The sequence below is a fragment of the Vidua macroura genome, chromosome 14, assembly GCF_024509145.1.
Source record: "Vidua macroura isolate BioBank_ID:100142 chromosome 14, ASM2450914v1, whole genome shotgun sequence".
Taxonomy (NCBI): domain Eukaryota; kingdom Metazoa; phylum Chordata; class Aves; order Passeriformes; family Viduidae; genus Vidua; species Vidua macroura.
The window spans coordinates 1,303,509-1,320,829 of NC_071584.1; the positions used below are offsets into that span (position 1 = coordinate 1,303,509).

Below are 17,321 nucleotides of genomic sequence, written 5' to 3' on the forward strand. Positions count from 1 at the left end.
CTTAAGAAAGTGAAGACAGATGTTGAGGTTCACGAACGCTGCTAAACATCTCTGGCCTGAAGCTGGTGAGCTCTGTGTTATGTGACATCCACCTTTTTCACCCTAGTGTTTCTCTGTTGGAGTACCTGTTTTGATTGAGAAACAAACATTTTCCATCTCAAAACTGCAGTGAGCAGTGGTGCTTCATTTATAAGTAATGTTGACCACTGACCTGCCTCAGCAGCAGGTAATGAGAAACAACTTAATCAGCCTTTCTGGGGTGCTGTGCATGTCTTGGATTGGAGCAATGTGAGTTTCCCAATTCCCTGTTGTACCCTGTATGAATTTTAACAGGCTTTTCAAGCTGACCTTCCTGAAATTAATTTTATTTTTGAGGCTTTTGGAACAGTTTTTTTGCTAACTTTAGTACTAAGGATGTTCTGGTACAGCTGGAAAGTCTGGTGTTCCATTAATGGTTTATTGGTGTGAGCACTTACACAGTGTTGCCACCAGCTCACCATTTTCTATATTGGTAAGTGCAAATGTAACTTTCCTTTGGTGTTTTTAGCTCGGTAGGTGTTGTATATTATTTGCATACATATGTATAATTCATGTTCTGTAAAATATTTCTAATGTGTAATTTTGAAAAAAGTCTTACAAAATGTATCTTCTCCTGTCATTTCACTTTAAGTCTGAGGAGAAGCTGAGAGAAGCTGAACTGAGGTTTCTAAAATCTGAGTGAACTTTATTTTTCTGCTGTAAAACAGGACTGTTACCAACTTGAGAGTTGGGTTATATTATAATGAATTTTGCATTGTGAATCTGTGCTTTGATTCAGTAAAGGAATCAGTCTTGAGAGTGACTGTGGAGCCACTCAAGATGTTTGCTTTCTTCATCCCCTCAAAATCAGACTGGTTGAATACCACAGTTCTCAGCTCAAGTACATCTGGTTCATGTCTGAAGTATTGCCCTTCTCTTTCATCTGTGTTATCCCAAGTAGTATAAGTGCTGCTTGCTAATTTTTGTCAAGAGAAACAGATCTTCAAAACCCTGATTATATTTGTTCAACAGGAGAAACTCTACATATTAAAAATTCCTCCAAGTTGGATGTGTTTCAAGATGTGGCCCTAACATATAACAAGTATTATTTTTCTGTCAAGCTACCTTCAAAAAGGTGTTGGAAATGTTATTTCCACTTATGCTGGAAAGGCTGTGTACATCTCAAAGGAGCAGTAGCCAGGAAGACAAGGCTTCCTGTTGGCTGGGTGCTGTTTGGAGTTTGTAGAAGGTACATTCCTGTCAGACTGGGGGTGCTGCCAGAGGCTTCATTTAACTTGTGAAAGATGCCCAGGTTCTTAAGAGTGTCTGTGGTGTGTGTAAATGTATTTAAAGCAGCTTATAGCAGAATACTTTAGGATATACTGAATGTTTTACAGTTGCTGGTCCCTGAGATCAGTTTTCCCTTGGGGTTGGTGTTTGGTTGAGGAAACACAGAATCATGTTACAGAAGACTTGCAGCATCACAGGTCTTTATTATACCCTGTGTTGTGAAAAGTATTTAAGCAGAATGCAGTTTTGACATTGAAGTGCATGGGCTGGGCACTTAGAAGTGCAGAACTACAGCAACAGGATAGATAACTTGATTTTAATGTCAAGTTGTTTTTTATGTTTGTTGGCTTGGTTTGTTTTTGTTTGTGGGGGGTTCTTAGTTTTGTGTTTGTGTGGGTTTTTTTCTTTTTGTTGTTGTTTTGTGGTGGTGTCTTTTTTTTTTTTTTTCCCTTGTTGGACAAGATGCCTGTTTAAAATCCATCCCATGCAGCAAAAATGTGCCTGGTATTATTGGGCAGCAGAGATTACTTTTAGCCTCTTTATGCTGTGGTAACTCTTGTCTTTTTTGACATTTGGCTATTTTTCTTCTCTTTCTTCCCTCAAACTGTCTGAGTAGCATTGCACTTGAGCATAAGAATGGCCCTTTTAAGGAGGAATGTGCTACTGTACTTTTTTTTTTTTTCCTTATCTTTTTTCCCCTGCTTGCTCTTTGCATTTGAATCATCACAGCAAATTTTGCAGACCATTTTCTGTTAAAAGCATGTGCTCAAAGACTTGGCTGACCACTGCTGCTCTGAGGACTAAAATGGACATAGTCAAGACCCATCCATTTCCTGGTAAGTGATAAATGAGTAATTTACCTCTCATGCCTATTTCTGCCCATTGTAAGGTAGGTGGACACTATGAAATTGTAGCAGAAACAACAGTGCTGGGGTGTTATCTATCACAAGGCTTCTGCAGGCTCTTGATTTAGGAGTTTTGTAATATCATAAACAGGCCATGGCAGTGGCCATTTCAGTTTAGCTGCATCCTGTAGCATTGCTAGTAGCTTTTTATCTGATTTCAAAAAGTGAGGCCTCTCCCTTTGGAAAAATCTGAGTGGGTATTAAATAGGATTTCCAAGTACTGGGCCAGAACCCTGTCTGGGGTAAGCAGCCACAGCTCCACTAATTTCTAATGGATCTGTGTTGAGTTGCACCAGCTGAACATCTGGTGCCCAGTTCTCACAACCAAAGCCATTAACCCCTCCCTGTCAGACACGGTGGGCATTATGCATCTGAAAATCCAAATGCCTTGGGCTAGAGTTAATCTGAATTCTTCTGAAGACATGTTTGCTCTGTGCTGCTGTTCATCTTTTTTATTTTGTGATGAGAGACTCATTTGTGCATCTTCATGCATCAGAATCTACTGCCCTTTCAGAGAGCGCTTGCTCTGAAAGAGTTAATAATTTCAACCTGTTTTCAGCTGGAATGAAGAAACTGGTTCCTCTGTATCCCTGCTTTCTATTCTTTTTTTGGCCTACTTCCCTCTGCTTGTGTTTTGCATTCCTAATGCCATGAATAAATCAGGACCCAAGGATTTAGAAGGTGGTACAGCTGTAACCACTCAGAAAATGGAATCTGTGAGGCTTGTACTGCAGCTCTGACAACTGCCAATATGGGTGCTCCTGAACTCCTCTAAACATTTAACTGCCACCAAAATAAAATTCACTTTGCCTTTTTTGATACAATGTTTGAGATTTTTGTGCCTCTACCCAGTGTCTCCTCACTTGGTCACCTTTGTCTTTTAGGCAAAGCTCAGTTGTAAGGCCTCTAGGGCAGGGTGGTCACCTCCTGGCTGCTGTGACAGAATGGCTTATCACAAATTGTGCACAGTGGAGACAGGAGCAAGGGAAACTGTGGGATCTGACCTGGCAAAGGGTTCATTTTCTCCATAGAATCACAGCACAGTGAAACTCCTGCCTGGCTGTTGTCCTAGATCTTCTGTAACTTGTCATTAATAATACACACTGGGCTGATTTGTAGCTCCATGGCTCCTGAGAGAGTGTGTGAGAGAGCTCTTTATGTGCTCTTTAGTCAGAGGATGCGTCTAGTCTGGATGAAAAATAACAGAGATTGGTAAAAAGATTGCTCTGGATGATGAATATCTTGAAAGAACAAAGTCTTCAAGTATTTTCTTCCAGGAAAGATGACTTATGTTTCACCAATGGATTTCCCTCATGTCGTGGGGACAGGACATTTTCATGCTCATTATCCCAATCGTGGTTTCTGTTCCCTGTCCTCAGTTTGTTTTGTCTTCCTTCCCCCCCCCCGGCTGGCTGCTGGCTTGCTGCTTAGCTTGCTTGCTGCTTTGGCTTGCTGCTGGCTGCATGCTTTGCTGGCTCTGCTTTCCTCTCTTTTTTCTCTGCTTTTCGCTGGCTTGCTTTTTTGCCATTTTTTTTTTTCCTTTTTCCCGGTTTCCGTTTTTCCCTTTCCCCCCCCCCCCCCAAAGACATCGGACCTACTCCGGGCAGGAGCTCCCCCGGGGTCTGCGACAGAAGCTCCGTACCCTCTGCAGCGAAGAGAGATACAGCTCAACCCTCTTAGACTGGTGAAAACATCTGTGGTCATCTTGGGCTATTTCTCTTGTGCTGGGGAGTGTTTTTTTGTTGTGCCTTAATAAACAAGTTTTTTCCACTTTCCCCTCTGAAGGAATTCCTCCCGAACCCGGTGGTGGGGGGAGGTTGCGGAGGGTTTGGTTTCCTATAGGGGGCTCCTTTGGAGGTGTTTTCCCCTAATTTGTCCAAAACCAGGACACCTCATTATGGCTATGCTTTTTAAAATGGAAGCAACAATTATGTTCTTATGAAGGTTGGATGCCACCAAACCTTGCTTTTTGACCAAGAGTGCCTTTTATGTCCTTAGCATTTGGTGATGTGGTTTTAGGCACAGGATTCCTGAGAGAACTGTATGTAGCTGTTAGACCTGTCCAAGTAATTATAGTTGGCAAGGGAGGTGTTGAAGTACATAAATAACATCCTGCAAGGTGTGTGTGTACCTTGTGAGGATGCTTCTCTGCTTCCTGTCTCGTAGGAGTAAAAAGTCTGCACAACAGAGGGTAAGATATTTTTTTTTTAATAAAGGCTTTAATCTCCAGGCTCACTCTTGCACAAATGTAGAAACCAAAACAGTTGATCTTAAAAACTAAAACCAAAAAAAAGCTGCAGGTACCTACACAGGCTCTAAATACTGTTTTAACCTTGACAGTGCTTAGGAATCTGTAGGCTGAGGCGTGATCCCATTCTGCAGTTTTTAATGAGTGAACATGCATCAGGCAAGCTGTGGTACCTGCCAGAAACGTGACAGGATGGGCTGTTCCAGCACAGCCTCACTCATGGGATATTTCAGTCACTGTAATGTGGCTGAGCTCCTGAGCTTCAGGCACGGGGTTTAGGCTGCAAATTGCAACAGATACCTTGAAACATTTTACTCTCTGCCCAAATCCTTTGGGCTCTTCCTTTCAAGAATTCAGGGATAAGCTTCTGCTGTGAACATATATTTTTATGTGCAGCTGTATTGCTGTGCAGCCTGACTTGCTCTGCTCCAGTGTCGGTGCTGCCAGTGTGATCTCTGCAGGAAGAGGCTGCTCTCTGCAGGTTTCCTCCCAGCCCTCTCTCTCGAGTCTCTGGGCCTGTAACATCCCCCATCATGGTTTGTTGTGCACGGATCACTAAGCAGTTTCCTTTCTCTTAGGGCACCTCTGTTCTGCGTCCAAGTGAATCTTCAGCAGCTCCTGTGTGATTGCTTTCCTGCTCCTTTGAGGGCCCAGTAAATAAGGAGGGGGATGGAAAGCACATTGTAAACATGCTGACAGCTTTTGAAGAACAAAACAGCCCCTCAAGTCTGCCTTGTCTGCTTTACCCTCCTCTCCTGCATGCTTTTGCTTTCTTTTCTACTATTTTCTCCTTTCTCTTTTCTTTCTCCCTCTCCTCCCCTGAATTCTTTTACATTCTTTTGATACCCACTCCTCTTTCTTTTGGCACTTACTGCTCTGAAAAGATTTCCTTCCTCCCTTATAGTCTCTATTTCTCATTTGGGGGGATTGTTTCAGGGCCTGTGTGGGAACAAATTAAAAGGGGGATTAATTCTGAGTGCATGGCTTGCATCAGTTCTCTGCCCATTCTTCTCTCTCACCCCAGGTACCATGTATTTAGAAAGTACCCTGCTGTTTTTTCTAAATGCTTTCAGCAGGGTAGAATCTGCTCTGAGAAGGTTTTTGTGCTTAATGATGCTGGCAAAAGAGGTACAGTTATTTATTTTATATCAGTTATTTAAAGAAAACAAGGAAAAAAGCCCCCCCACGATGTTACAATATCCAGTTAACGAAATTATTTTCTTAGGGCCCTAATTCTAGTTTTGTTCTCCCTTGTTAAAGGGAGGCTCTTTGTGCTCTGCTCCCAGCCTGCTGGCCTGTCTAATGTACTGGAATTGATGGGCAGGTCTGTCTCTTTGTGCAAGACCTGTTCCTCTGGCTTCCCCTTCCCAGGTAGGAACAGCACAACCACTGAGATCAATGTTCCTGAATCAAAACAGAGCTGCAGCTCTTTGGCTGTGAGCAGCTGTGAGAGAACACAGTGCTGTCTGATGGTTCAGTTAGGAGGAGACTCAGGTGAGGGAGCCCTGTGTCTCAGGAAAACAGGCATTTGTAGGCTCTTGGGGAGAAATTGGATTTCTTCAAGCCATAAGGGACCTCGTCCTGGCTCACAAGCCTCTCACTAAACTCTTCTTCAGCAGATGGCTCCACAAGGACTGTGGGTGTACGGCTCTAGGGAAAGTGCTCTTCTTGGTCTCTGCCTGTATTCTCCTTTTAACAAGGATAAGTCTGCATTCTGTTCCTGGCTGAAGTGTCTTTCTCCAAACCACTTTAATTGGGATAAATGGATAAATTTGAGCTTTATTCTGAAAGGGAAAGAATGTACCAAAGTTTCCAAAGGATGGTAACAATAATTTCTCTTCTGTTCTAGAGAGAAGAACTTTCTTTTTCAGGAGATGTGATGTTTCAAAGGAGCACATTTTGGGAACCAATTCCCTGTGACAAGGACTATTTTAGAAGATAAAGTTAATTGGGGGAACTTATGGGAAGAAAAATGTAGAAGTAATAGCCTTTAATTATATTGAACCCTGAAGTTTTATGTTGAAAATGTGAATGCCAGAATTTTAGGTAATGTTTTTATTTGGTTGGTAATGCGAGAATAATTAGTGTTATGGATATTCCAGTTTAATAGTGATTAATAATAATGGATTTGTATATGGAGAATGTAATACAGAATTTAGGCTGAAAGCAAACACAGCCCTTATTTCTAGCTGTTAAAACTTTCAAATGAAAAATACTGTCTCTGTGAGCGTGTCTCTCTCTCTATGTCAATTTCATGTTCAAGCCTTATAAAACCTGTCCTGGTTTTTACCTACTGTATGATTGTTCACTGTATTTACCACTGTGCATATTGAGATGTCCCTGTTGGGAGGGTGGACACTGCTTGTTTTCCTAACAAGGTACATATGTGCTGTTTCATAAAACAGAAAATGTCTGAAATGTTTCGTTAGGGGAATACATAAACTAAGTACCAGTGTATCTTCTGGAAGCTCAGCTCTTGGAGCTCCTTGGGAGATTTTTTTGGCTTAAGTTCTCTTCAGAACTCAAAGTACACCAAATTTAGCCTCTCATCTCAGAAACCTTCCCATACACTTAAAAAAGTTGTAGTGCTTATGTGAAAACTGCGATTATGACACATCTGAGTTGGTCTCCCTCGTTCCCCTTGAGTTCTGAATTCCTCCTCTCCCTGCCCTAATTATATCCTTAAAACAGAAAGTATTGGAGGACTTGGGAAGATGTTCCCAGCCCTGGAAGCATCTCTCCCAGCAGAGATTCTAGTTTGCCTCATAATTTAAACTAAACTGCCACAAGAGATTTTTTTTTTTCTCTACTGCATTTAAGCAATCAATAATTGAGGATGCTTGTACAGGAAAGCACCTTGTTTTTGTGGCTCATGCTGTCTGTTCATATCTCTGTGCTCATGTCTGTCTTGTGTGCATGTATAAATTGGCTTGATATGTTTATCCATGTTGTTGTGTCCCTTACAGCTGCTGCTGGTGACAGACACACGCTGCCATCGGATTTGGTCGTGTCTCTCTGGAGAATGGTGTCTTTGGCCTGGACAGCCCTTCCAGACTCTGCTGTTATTTCCCCCCTCACTCTCCTTATTTAACCCAAGATTTCTTATTTGTGTGTGTGCACAAAAATAGCCCAGCAGAGTCTCTGCTCATTTTTGTCTTCTGATCCATATCTGGTTTTTTTGGTCTAAATACAGCTTTCCAGGAGGAATTTTATTACATCAGTACAGCTGTTGTGGAAGCAGAAGCTATTGAAGCTTTTAAGAGCAGAAGGTGTGGAGTGAATAAGTATTCTTGGGTTGGTACTCCAAGTATTCAGTGTTGCTCCTTTTGGAACCAATGATAAGGAGGCTGCTATTTAAAAATCTCCTTTCAGTGTAGTTACAGGAGTTTTCTGTGCCTCACTGTGCTCTGCTCCTGACTCCTGGTGCACCCACCAGGTTCTAGCTGGTACCATCACAGGGAGCTCACTGGTTTCTTGAGGGCTCTCTCAAACATATTTCACACACGATCTACTATATTTTGAGTTTTAAACCTTCTCCGTGTTTAAATTGGTGACCTAGAAAAGCTTTTGATCCATTTGCATCCCTGTGGCGTGGCATTAAAGTTTTGCTCTGTAAGGTGCCCAAACTGGTTGAAAGGTGGTCGTGGGCTCCCCACCCTGCTGGCACAGCCCTGGGCTGGGCACTGTCCCTCTGTGCAGCACCATCTCCTGACCCACAGGAAGCCCCGTGATGCTGCAGAGAGTTTGCCAGTTATTTCCATTGCTGGCTTGACCAGGAGTGACTTTTTCGGGAATATAGTGGAGTTGTGAAGCTGTTACATTGCTGGGTCTGAGTGAACCTGCATTTTGGAATACACCTGAGATGGGGAATATATGTATAGAAATGGAAAATGTTTACAAATGGCACTGATATTTCTGGATAACATAACTGTGTGAGCAGAAAAATAACATCTTTAGTCTGTCAACTCTGGGGTAAAAAGGGCTAAGACTCATTAAAGACTGTTCTGACAAGGACTGGGAAGATTGTATTTTCTGACTTTTAATTTTCCCATGGAGAGCTGAGACAGTCTAGTGCTTAAAACAGAGCTGGGATTACATTTGAATCCTCTTTCTCACCAAGTAATTTAATTCTGTTTCTTTTTGTGTTGTATGAAAATAACATCACTTGGTGGCTTGAGCAGTTTGAAATCCTTGTGTGGAATTATCTGAAGAACTGTAAACCGCTATCTATGGACCAAAATCCCAACTCTATCTGCTTGTGTCCTCATCCAAGCTAGCAGCTCAAATCCTTCTGTTTCTTGTCAGCTGAGACAAGATACCCTGACATTTAAAAGATCTCCCCAGCCTGGAGAATTGCCTCCTTTCTTTACTTATTTTTATTTTTAAGACGACTAGGAAGCACATCTGAAATTGAGTAATAAACCTATTTTTGCTCCTTTCATTTTAAAACAGGCTATTCTTAAATTATAAAATCTCGTGTCAGATACCCAAATTGTGGTTAAGGGAGGAGGCGAATGTGTCTGGCATTTTCCAGCACACGCGTGGCCATGTCTAACCTAAAATGAGAGACGCGAGCCCCGAGAGGCGGTGGGAGATGTCGGCGAGCAGCGGGCAGCGTGTCTGAGCCCAGCAGCTCGTGTCGGGTCTCCAGAGGTCAGACCACGGCGCTTGCTGTGTGTTTGTACATCTCCCCTCCTCCCTTTTCTTTCTTTCCCCCTTTCCATGTGTGTTTTGTCTCCTCCTCCCGTGCGTGCCTGTCTTTGCATCCCCACTCTTCTCCCTCCCCTCCTCCGGATCGATCGCCGGCCGAGCTCTCCGAAGGGCCGGGCACTCGGTGGGCTCGTCCTTGCTCCCCGCTGTGTTTTGCCGAGTCAAGGGTATCTCTGGAGCTCGGCGAGATGCTGTTGGCGGCGATGTGATCGCATAGCAACACAGCAGCCGGGGCGGTGGAGGAGGAGAGGCAGCGGTGCTGAGCCTCAGCATGCATCCCTGCCACAGGGACTCCTCTGCTGATTCACACACAGCCCCGCTGCCCGCTGCTCCCGCGGCTCACACCTGGCGGACTCCGAAGGTAGGCCATGACAAAATTTGTTTCCCGCTCAGGTCCTGCCTGGGTTGGGAAAGGGGAGAATTTGGACTGGTGGTTTAAGCTGGGAAATGCGCTCTTTGGGGGTGTGTGTCCCTTGGCAGCAGCGCTGCCCATGCATGTGCGGGTGAGGAAACTTGCGGAGAAGAAAAGAAGGGTGTCAGGGGGAGAGCAAGAGACGTGGCCAAGACCATTTCCACAAGGGAGAGGCTCGGGACCAGTTAGGGATGCGGATTCCCGAGGCAAACAACAGGCTCCAGCATGCCGGTTTCAGCGGCTGTGATGCCTTGCACATTGAAGGCTTATTTACCCTGGCAGTGTTTCCGCCCGGGCTGAAGGGCTGCTCCGGGCAGGGAGCGTGGTGCCCTTCTAGCATCTTCCTGGCAGGATCGGGCAGCAGGGCAAGGCAGGCACCCAAATATTCCTCACCTAGTGAGCAAGGATCAGCCCACAGTCCCAGGTGTGCCCTTTCCATTCACTACCTTACACGGTCCAGCCTTGCTCCTTTTTGTGACCGCCCTCCCCTCCCCCAGCTTCTCCCCAGCTCCTTTCACTCATCCTCCTCCTCCTCCTCCCCTCTCGAGGGCTTGTATTGCCACCACTGACCTTCCCCTGGATGCAGGCAGCCCTGACCGACTGCAGGATTGCCTGCAGGACGCACAGGACCTTTCCTGCTCCCCAGGGCTCAGCACTCTGCCTCCCTCTCCCTGCCAGACGGGACAGCCTGGCCTGTGGAGTCTCAAGATTTAGTGCCACAGATGATTTCAGGTGCCCAGGCCAGCTTGTTTCCTTCAGCCTACCTCCAGCACGGCGTCACAGCTGTGGAGGTCCACTGGTGGAAGTGCCAGCATTGTATTTGTGGGGTTTCAATGCTGAAATCACCCATGTGCAGTGACAGGGGTGTGGAGCAATTACTCCCATGCCCTTAAATGCCATACTTTCTCTGGAAGAAACCAATGTTTGTTTGTATTTTGAGTTTTAGTGATGAAAAAAAAAAAAAGTCTAGTCCGTTTGCTTTCCTTGTGCACTAATCCAAGGCCTCTCACACCTCTCTATCTTGGACCTGTGAGAGTTCTTGTTTGGTTATTCTCATTAATGGCCTTTCCTGCCTGACCACAGTGCCCTTGTTGAGGAAGCTGTGTGAGGTCCCAGCCACAAGGTTCAGCTGTGCTGGGAGGGTTTCCATTCCCCTGGCACTCACGTGTGGCTCTGGTGCCATCTCACACCCTCCCCTGCCAGCTCCCTGTGCTGAAAGCTCTTTCTCTGCTGCTGTGGGAGCTGTCCAGGAAGGCTTCTGGAGACAGCAAGGATGTGGTGGCACTCTGGAAAGGAGCTGGACCACGGTCTCTTTTTGCAGCAGTGCCCAGGAATGTGAGTGCCTGGAGTGCTGGGAGGGGAAGTGTTGGAGTGGTGCTGTGCTCAGGTCCTCTCTGTCAGCAGAAGGAGCTGAGCTGAGATGAGGATCATGTCTCTGGATTAATACCTGAGTCAGATCAGTGCTGCTCTCTAAAACTGGCCAGGACTGTAACTGTGAATGGAACTGCTCAGGTTGGAGTGGCTCTTTGTAAAACTAAACAAAGTGAGAGTGGGAAGGGATTAAATGAATGGGTTCAAACAAAAGTCCTGAGTTCTGGAGACATATGGTAAATTTCTGAATATAATCATGTTTTGAGAAATACATTCAAGGCTTCCACTTCAGCCTGGATGTCTATGATAAAAACATAGCAAAGGAGTTATGAGTCTTGTGAAATAAGGCATACTGACCAGAAAGAATTCAGTCTTCAAAAAACTGTCACTTTCATAGGTGTATGAAGATGAAACCAGTCTTTTCAGAATTGAGCCCAAATAGCACCATCCCATTTTCCTTTGCTGTTTCCCTTTGCATAAGAATAAGGGCACTCTGATACATCTCAAGTAGGGATAGGAAATGTGACTCCATGGGGCACACAGTCTGGTCATAAAATTCATGGCTTCAGAAGGCCAGAGAACCTTGTGCTTTGGCAGGGAGTTTATAATAAAGACGACCTTGGGGGCAAGGCAGAGTATTCAGTTTAGAGAAGCAGGTGCCAGCTTTACAGTGAGAATGAGAAGCAAAGTGCCAAGGCAGCCAGGAGTCTGCAGCGTTACCTTGGCCATCAGAGCTGAGGGTGGTGTGCTCTTCCCACTGTTGTTGATCAGTTACACAGCGTGGCAAATGGGTGATGTGCTTTTCACAATGCAGCAAAACTTGTTTGCTGCTTCCAGCAGCAGGGAAGGGAAGTTTCAGGTGTTTAGAGGAGAAAGGCAAATGCAAGGCTTGAGGTTTTTGCTGGCTTAAGTTGGCAGGTTTCAGGGCTACAGGAGCCACATTTCTAAAGGAATGTCTTCAATTTTTATGCTCAGTGCAACCTTCTTTCAGTCATTAAGTGATTTCCCCCCTATTCTGCTGTCCCTTTTGGGAGGTTGCTGCTTGCTCTTCTCCTGCTCCTTCTGTCTCTCAGGTGTAGCAGGCAGCAGCTTCTCTGTGTGCAGCACAGCAGGGCTGTGGGCTCACAGCTGGGTCCTCTGCCTGCTTGAGTCATTATTTCAGTACTTTAAGCTGCTAAGAGATGGGACGAGTTCCTAGGAAAAGTCAGCTTTAGAGGGAGCAACTTAAAACCCAGCTGGGAGTCTGAAACGACATGCAAAAGAAATTTAGGTTTTTCAATCTTCCTTAAAAAAAAATCCCCGAAGTTATTTTTGAGCAGAGAGAGGGGTAGTCAGTTCTGCATGACCGTGTTGTGGGCAAACACCCACACTCACCTGGTGAGGTGGGGACATCATCATCACCACAGTTTCCTAGTACAAAGCCAACTGGTGAAATGTGTCAGTTTGAGATCGTGTGTATGTTCTGTTGCTGAGGAAAATGGAGAGTGAGTGAGCCAGGGGAAAGGATGCTGCTTCCTTATTAAGATGTGTGGCACCTGATTATCCGCTGAATTAAAATAACATTCTGGTTACGAGCTCAAAGTCCAAGTGGCCATTTGAGAAAGGAGCTCATTAGATGTGAGAGTCCCCACTTCACTCCCCCTCAGTGAATAACACATCTTCTCTGCTGCTTGCTCACTACCAGATACAGCCAAGGTTTTATGTTACTTCTCATGGACAGGTGCTTAATTGAAGCACCCTTCATTTTTAATTAATAAAGGGGACCTGGTTCTTTGGTGGAAGTGCAGTGTGAAGCCCAGTGGCAGCTTTGGCCTCTGGGACTTTTAGCCCTCAGATGATGGGGTTGGAAATGCTCCCACATGTGGAAGATTGCTGATAGTCCCCCTTCAGGGTACACAGGAGCACATAACAACCAGGAGAACATTGGGATGATTTTTTGTGGGAGTGTGTTTGGGTATCTATTCTGGGTTTGGAAAGAGAGGGAGATGAAAGGCCTGTGCTCTGAGAGGGAATTGTGTTGTTTTTATGTTGATCCCACTGGGAGAAAGGTTGCTTCTCTCTCACCAAACCTTGACCAGTGGGGTCTTGGGAAGTAGGTCATCTGGCCTGCGATCTCAGGCTTAAATTATTTACTTACAAGCGCAGAAAATAATTTTTTGGTGAAAGAGGATGTGTTGTTACACTGTCGAGGGAGTCCTGCTGTCTGCCAGCCTGGGAATGCTGCCTTTGTTAGCATCTACATGGGAGCTGAACTCTGAAATATCCACAAGCCTCCCACCTTTCCCCTTAAAGGACACTGAACATGCTGAGCTAAAATGTTATTACTTCTCTGTACTGTAAGTCAAACAACAACAAAGTCATTAACATTTCCAGCAGCAGGGAACATGTTTGTATTTCCACCCTCCTCGTAGGATAAAGGCTGAGCTGAGCTGCCTTGCCTCAAGATGTTCCCATATTTTTTTCCTTATAGGCCAAGATCCGAAGTGGAAAGTTTCGGGGAAGAATGTTTTGGAGGAAATTAGGAATTCAAAGCATAAACTATGTGATTGGGAGACCTCTTGACCTATATGCTGTGTTTGCTGCTGTTATATGTGGTAGAGAGCTGGAAATTCAACATCTGACATTGCGCTCTACTGCCTGTGACAGGTTTCTAATCTTGGGGGGTGCCTTTAGCCACAGAGGGTCAGCTGCAGTGGAAATTCCATTATGTTTGGGAGAGTTTGTGTATGGGTTTCTATCAGGAGGATTTTAAGCAAATGCAGCAACATTGGAGAATACTGTGCACCATGTGCACTGGTGGTAAGCTGTCACCTTCCTTCTGGCTGGGCTGGAGAAGAGGTGCTGCAGGAGCTGGGACAGCCTCTCCAGCCAGCCAGTGATGCTGCTGCAGCAGGTCTGGAAAGCAGAGAGAGCACAGAGATCCCTGAGTGGTGCAGTGAGTTGGGTGACAGAGCTGAAGCAGAAGTGGTTGAGCAAAGGCTATTCCAGCTGCCTTTGTCAGACTGCCTGGAAAGAAGGGAGTAGGACAGGCTCTCTGGTGCTGAATTTGTAACAGGTACAGCTCATGTAGGAGGAGAAAAAAGGCAATTACTTTGGTTTTAGTACACTTCAATGCCCAAGCATTCAACTGTTGAAAAGTAACATACAGATTTTTGGCTTTCTCATTTTTCAACTAGGGGATCATCAAGGTCTCAACTGTGGTGGTTGCTTGGGTACTAAAGAGTTTGGAAGCTCTAGCACAGCACTGTGGAACATGCACTGCTTCATTTCTTAGGGTGTACTGAGAGCAGAGGCAAGCATTGTGTGCTTTCCATGGGGGGAGGATGCAAAACAGCACCGGGTAATGAGGTTCTACCTGATGCTTCTGAGGACTGATCTGACCACCTTTGTGCCTTGAATGCAACCTCCAGTCTGAGAGACACCAGTGGAAGAGGTTTCCCTCCTTGCTGCCTCCACTGTGTGAGTGCAGTGCCTCAGTCCCTGCTGCATGGTGACTCTACAACTGCTTCTTGCAGTGCCCACCTGTGGAAATTCTCACCTGCTTCTGCTCACCTGAGCCTTAATGTTTGTTCTGCTTGCACAGAAATGTGCCCAGGGGACCAAGCTCACTTTATATCTGTTTGAACAGCCTGACCACGTTGTTCCCTGAGTCCTCCAAAGGAGAATCTCACAACTCCTTTTCAGTTTGAGGCTTGGAGTAGGCTGTGGGGATGATACTTTTTGTTGTCTGCACTTAAATCTGGTTTGTATGATGTTGAACCTTGGCTATAATATGCTGGGTCTTCAGCACCAACCTAAAGCAGAGTGCAGAAGATGAATGGTGGTGTGGGAGAGGAAAAGTGGATCACAGGTTTGGCTCTTGACAGGCACAGGCATCAGGCAATAGGAATTTAGCCAGGAAGCATCCACAAAATCACTGCTCCACATGCTGCAGTGCCCAGCCCCAGAGCTGTCTGGAAGCACTGAAATAAGAGTGCCAGAACTGGAGCTGTTTTGTGTGCCTCAGCAGAGAGGCAGAGCAGATCCAAGAGCATTTCTCCTTGCTTGGTTCCAGTAATAGCAGGGAATTTGGCAAGGGGTCATATGGAGCTGTTGCCTTGCCTGCAGACGTGCCTCTCCGTCTGGTTGTCTCTCTCTCTCCCCCTGAATGTGCTCCTTTGTGCTGGCTGCTGTGCAGCTCAGTCACTTCCACATGATCTGAGTTCTCTACCTCTGGGCTTTGTCTTTGCTGTTGCAGAGTGGCAAAGGGCAGCTGAGCCACTGCCCTCCAACCTGCTCTAGTGTTCGTGGCAGCAAGGTGCTGCACAGGACACGACTGGGTAGGGCCCTTTGCTTGGCACTCGGCTTGTTCTGTGGCTGCTGCCTTGGACAGGCTTTAGCTCCCTGTGCCATCTGTGTCCTGATGGGCTTTGCCATCCCCGGAGGAGGTCAAGGAGCCCAGCACTCAGGAGGTGCAGCAATGGCTGTCCTTATTTCCGTGCTGCTGGCAGGGAGCGTGGACACCCTGCAGGTCCTACACATGGATACCTGCAGGACAAGGGTTTCCCACCCCTGTCTCAGGACTGCACCTGCCCCGTGCACGCATGTCTGTCACTCAGCAAAATGCAGCCAGAGCAGAGCTCGTGACCCTCCCAGGACTGCTCCTGTTCTCCGTGCCGGTGGCAGGAAGGGTCAGGGGCCAGGCTGTGCTGGGAGGACTAAGAGCAGAGAGCCCCTGTGTGTGTGCTGTTGGAGGGCTGGCTGAACTCCTCTGGCCAGCACACACCACTGCAGCTTCACTGCACTGTGCCACAGAAAAACCCAGGCCTCAGGATGGCAACCACAGTGAGGCGTCACAGAACCTCACTGGCAAAAGCCATGGATTTCCCAGTGCTGGGGAAGAGCTCAGTGGCATTCCTCTGCTAGAGGCTTTGAGGAAATACAGCTTTCCACATGCTGGGAATTGTATCTCGGCTACACTGAGTGCAATTCAGAGGAACAGAGCCCAAAGGGCACAAGCACGGGAGGAAAAGGAGGTGGTGTTACCTTCTGTCAGAAATCTCCTGTACCCTTGGGGTTGGGTGTGGTGGAATTGCACCAAGAGGCTGGAGGGCTTTGAAGACCCTGGAATTTACAATTATTAATGTGGGTCTCATAATCCCCTGCCTGCACGGGGAAAGGAGCAGGGATACACAGCCTGCAGTGTTCATTGGTGCTAATGGGCAGGAGAGGGAGAGGACGAGACCTTGGCTTGTCAGCCTGCTGGAGAGCTCAGCACAGGCTGTTCTGCTGGAAAGGGAGGGGATTATGGCTGTAAAAACCACTAAGAGATTAAAAAAAAATCATGGGATAATCTTTTAATGTGTGTAATTGAGGGGAGAGAGGCAGTGCAGGCTCGGGCAGGGGAGTGAGGGCTGTGAGAGTGTCAGGGATGGGCGGTGAGCACAGGGCCGGGGGGATTTCTCCTCCCCCGTCCGTGCAGTGTGGCCGCTGTCAGTGCAGGATGTGCTGCCTGCTCCTGCCCTGCCAGGGCCAAGCTGCCCAGCTGAGCTGGCTGTGAAGGAGCCAGCAACCTTCTTCCTTCAGCATCGCTCATTCCCCTGAAAGCAGCCTCATGTCCACGCAGGCGTGAGCTCTGTCTGCTGGAGCAGGCGATTTTTACCTTCTAAAAGTAGGAAAGCAGTCACCAAGTTTTCTCTGAGCTTTATTTCTCATGGCTTTCTGTAAAGCTGAGATGGTGCTGGCAATGAAATGAATCCCTCTTTTAACTCATTTAGAGTCCAAACAGCAAAACCCAGTGGCATTGTGACCAGAGGTCACATTTCTGATCTATAGAATAGTCAAGGGGCCACTGCTAACTGGCTTTGCAGGTCATGCCGTTCAAAAATGGGGGTAATGAAGGGAATTTTATAGCTCATAATGAGCAAAAACTCATAAAAAGCTAGCTCACAGTATGAGATACATGAAGCTGGGGCTCTAGGCAATTTGCCTTCTGAATATAAAAGGAAAAATATGCTTGAAAATGTTGTCTGTTATGGAGATATGTCTGTTCTGTCTAAACATAAGTTGTTCTGGATTAAAAACCATATTAGTGTACCACCTGCTAGGAAGAAAGTGAATGTTATCTCAACCAAAACTAGAACAATGGCCATGCTAGTGAGATCCTCTCCCTTTCCTTAAACCATGGGCATCTTGTGCAGTTCAAGAAACCCAACCCTTTCTGAAAGTGCAGTATAGACCATGGGACTTACCAACAGCGTATCAATACAGCAAATCGCATAACTAGGTGGAAAAAAAGAGTTGGGTGTTTAGATGAAACAAGATTGAAGCACTAGTAGGAGTACATCAAATTAAAGACTGCTTCCTTTTAGTCTCCAGCTCTCATGGA

At 46.1% G+C, this 17,321-nt stretch overlaps 1 protein-coding gene across 1 annotated transcript in view; it reads left to right on the forward strand.

The window, feature by feature from the left end:
- The first annotated feature begins 5 nt into the window (after positions 1-5).
- DRP2 (dystrophin related protein 2) overlaps positions 6-17,321 on the forward strand; it is a 39,434-nt gene continuing 22,118 nt past the window's right edge. The window contains exons 1-3 of the mRNA XM_053990062.1: positions 6-65; positions 2,038-2,144; positions 5,486-9,532. The gene's annotated coding sequence lies outside the window, so the exon portion shown is untranslated. The remainder of the gene's footprint in view (positions 66-2,037; positions 2,145-5,485; positions 9,533-17,321) is intronic.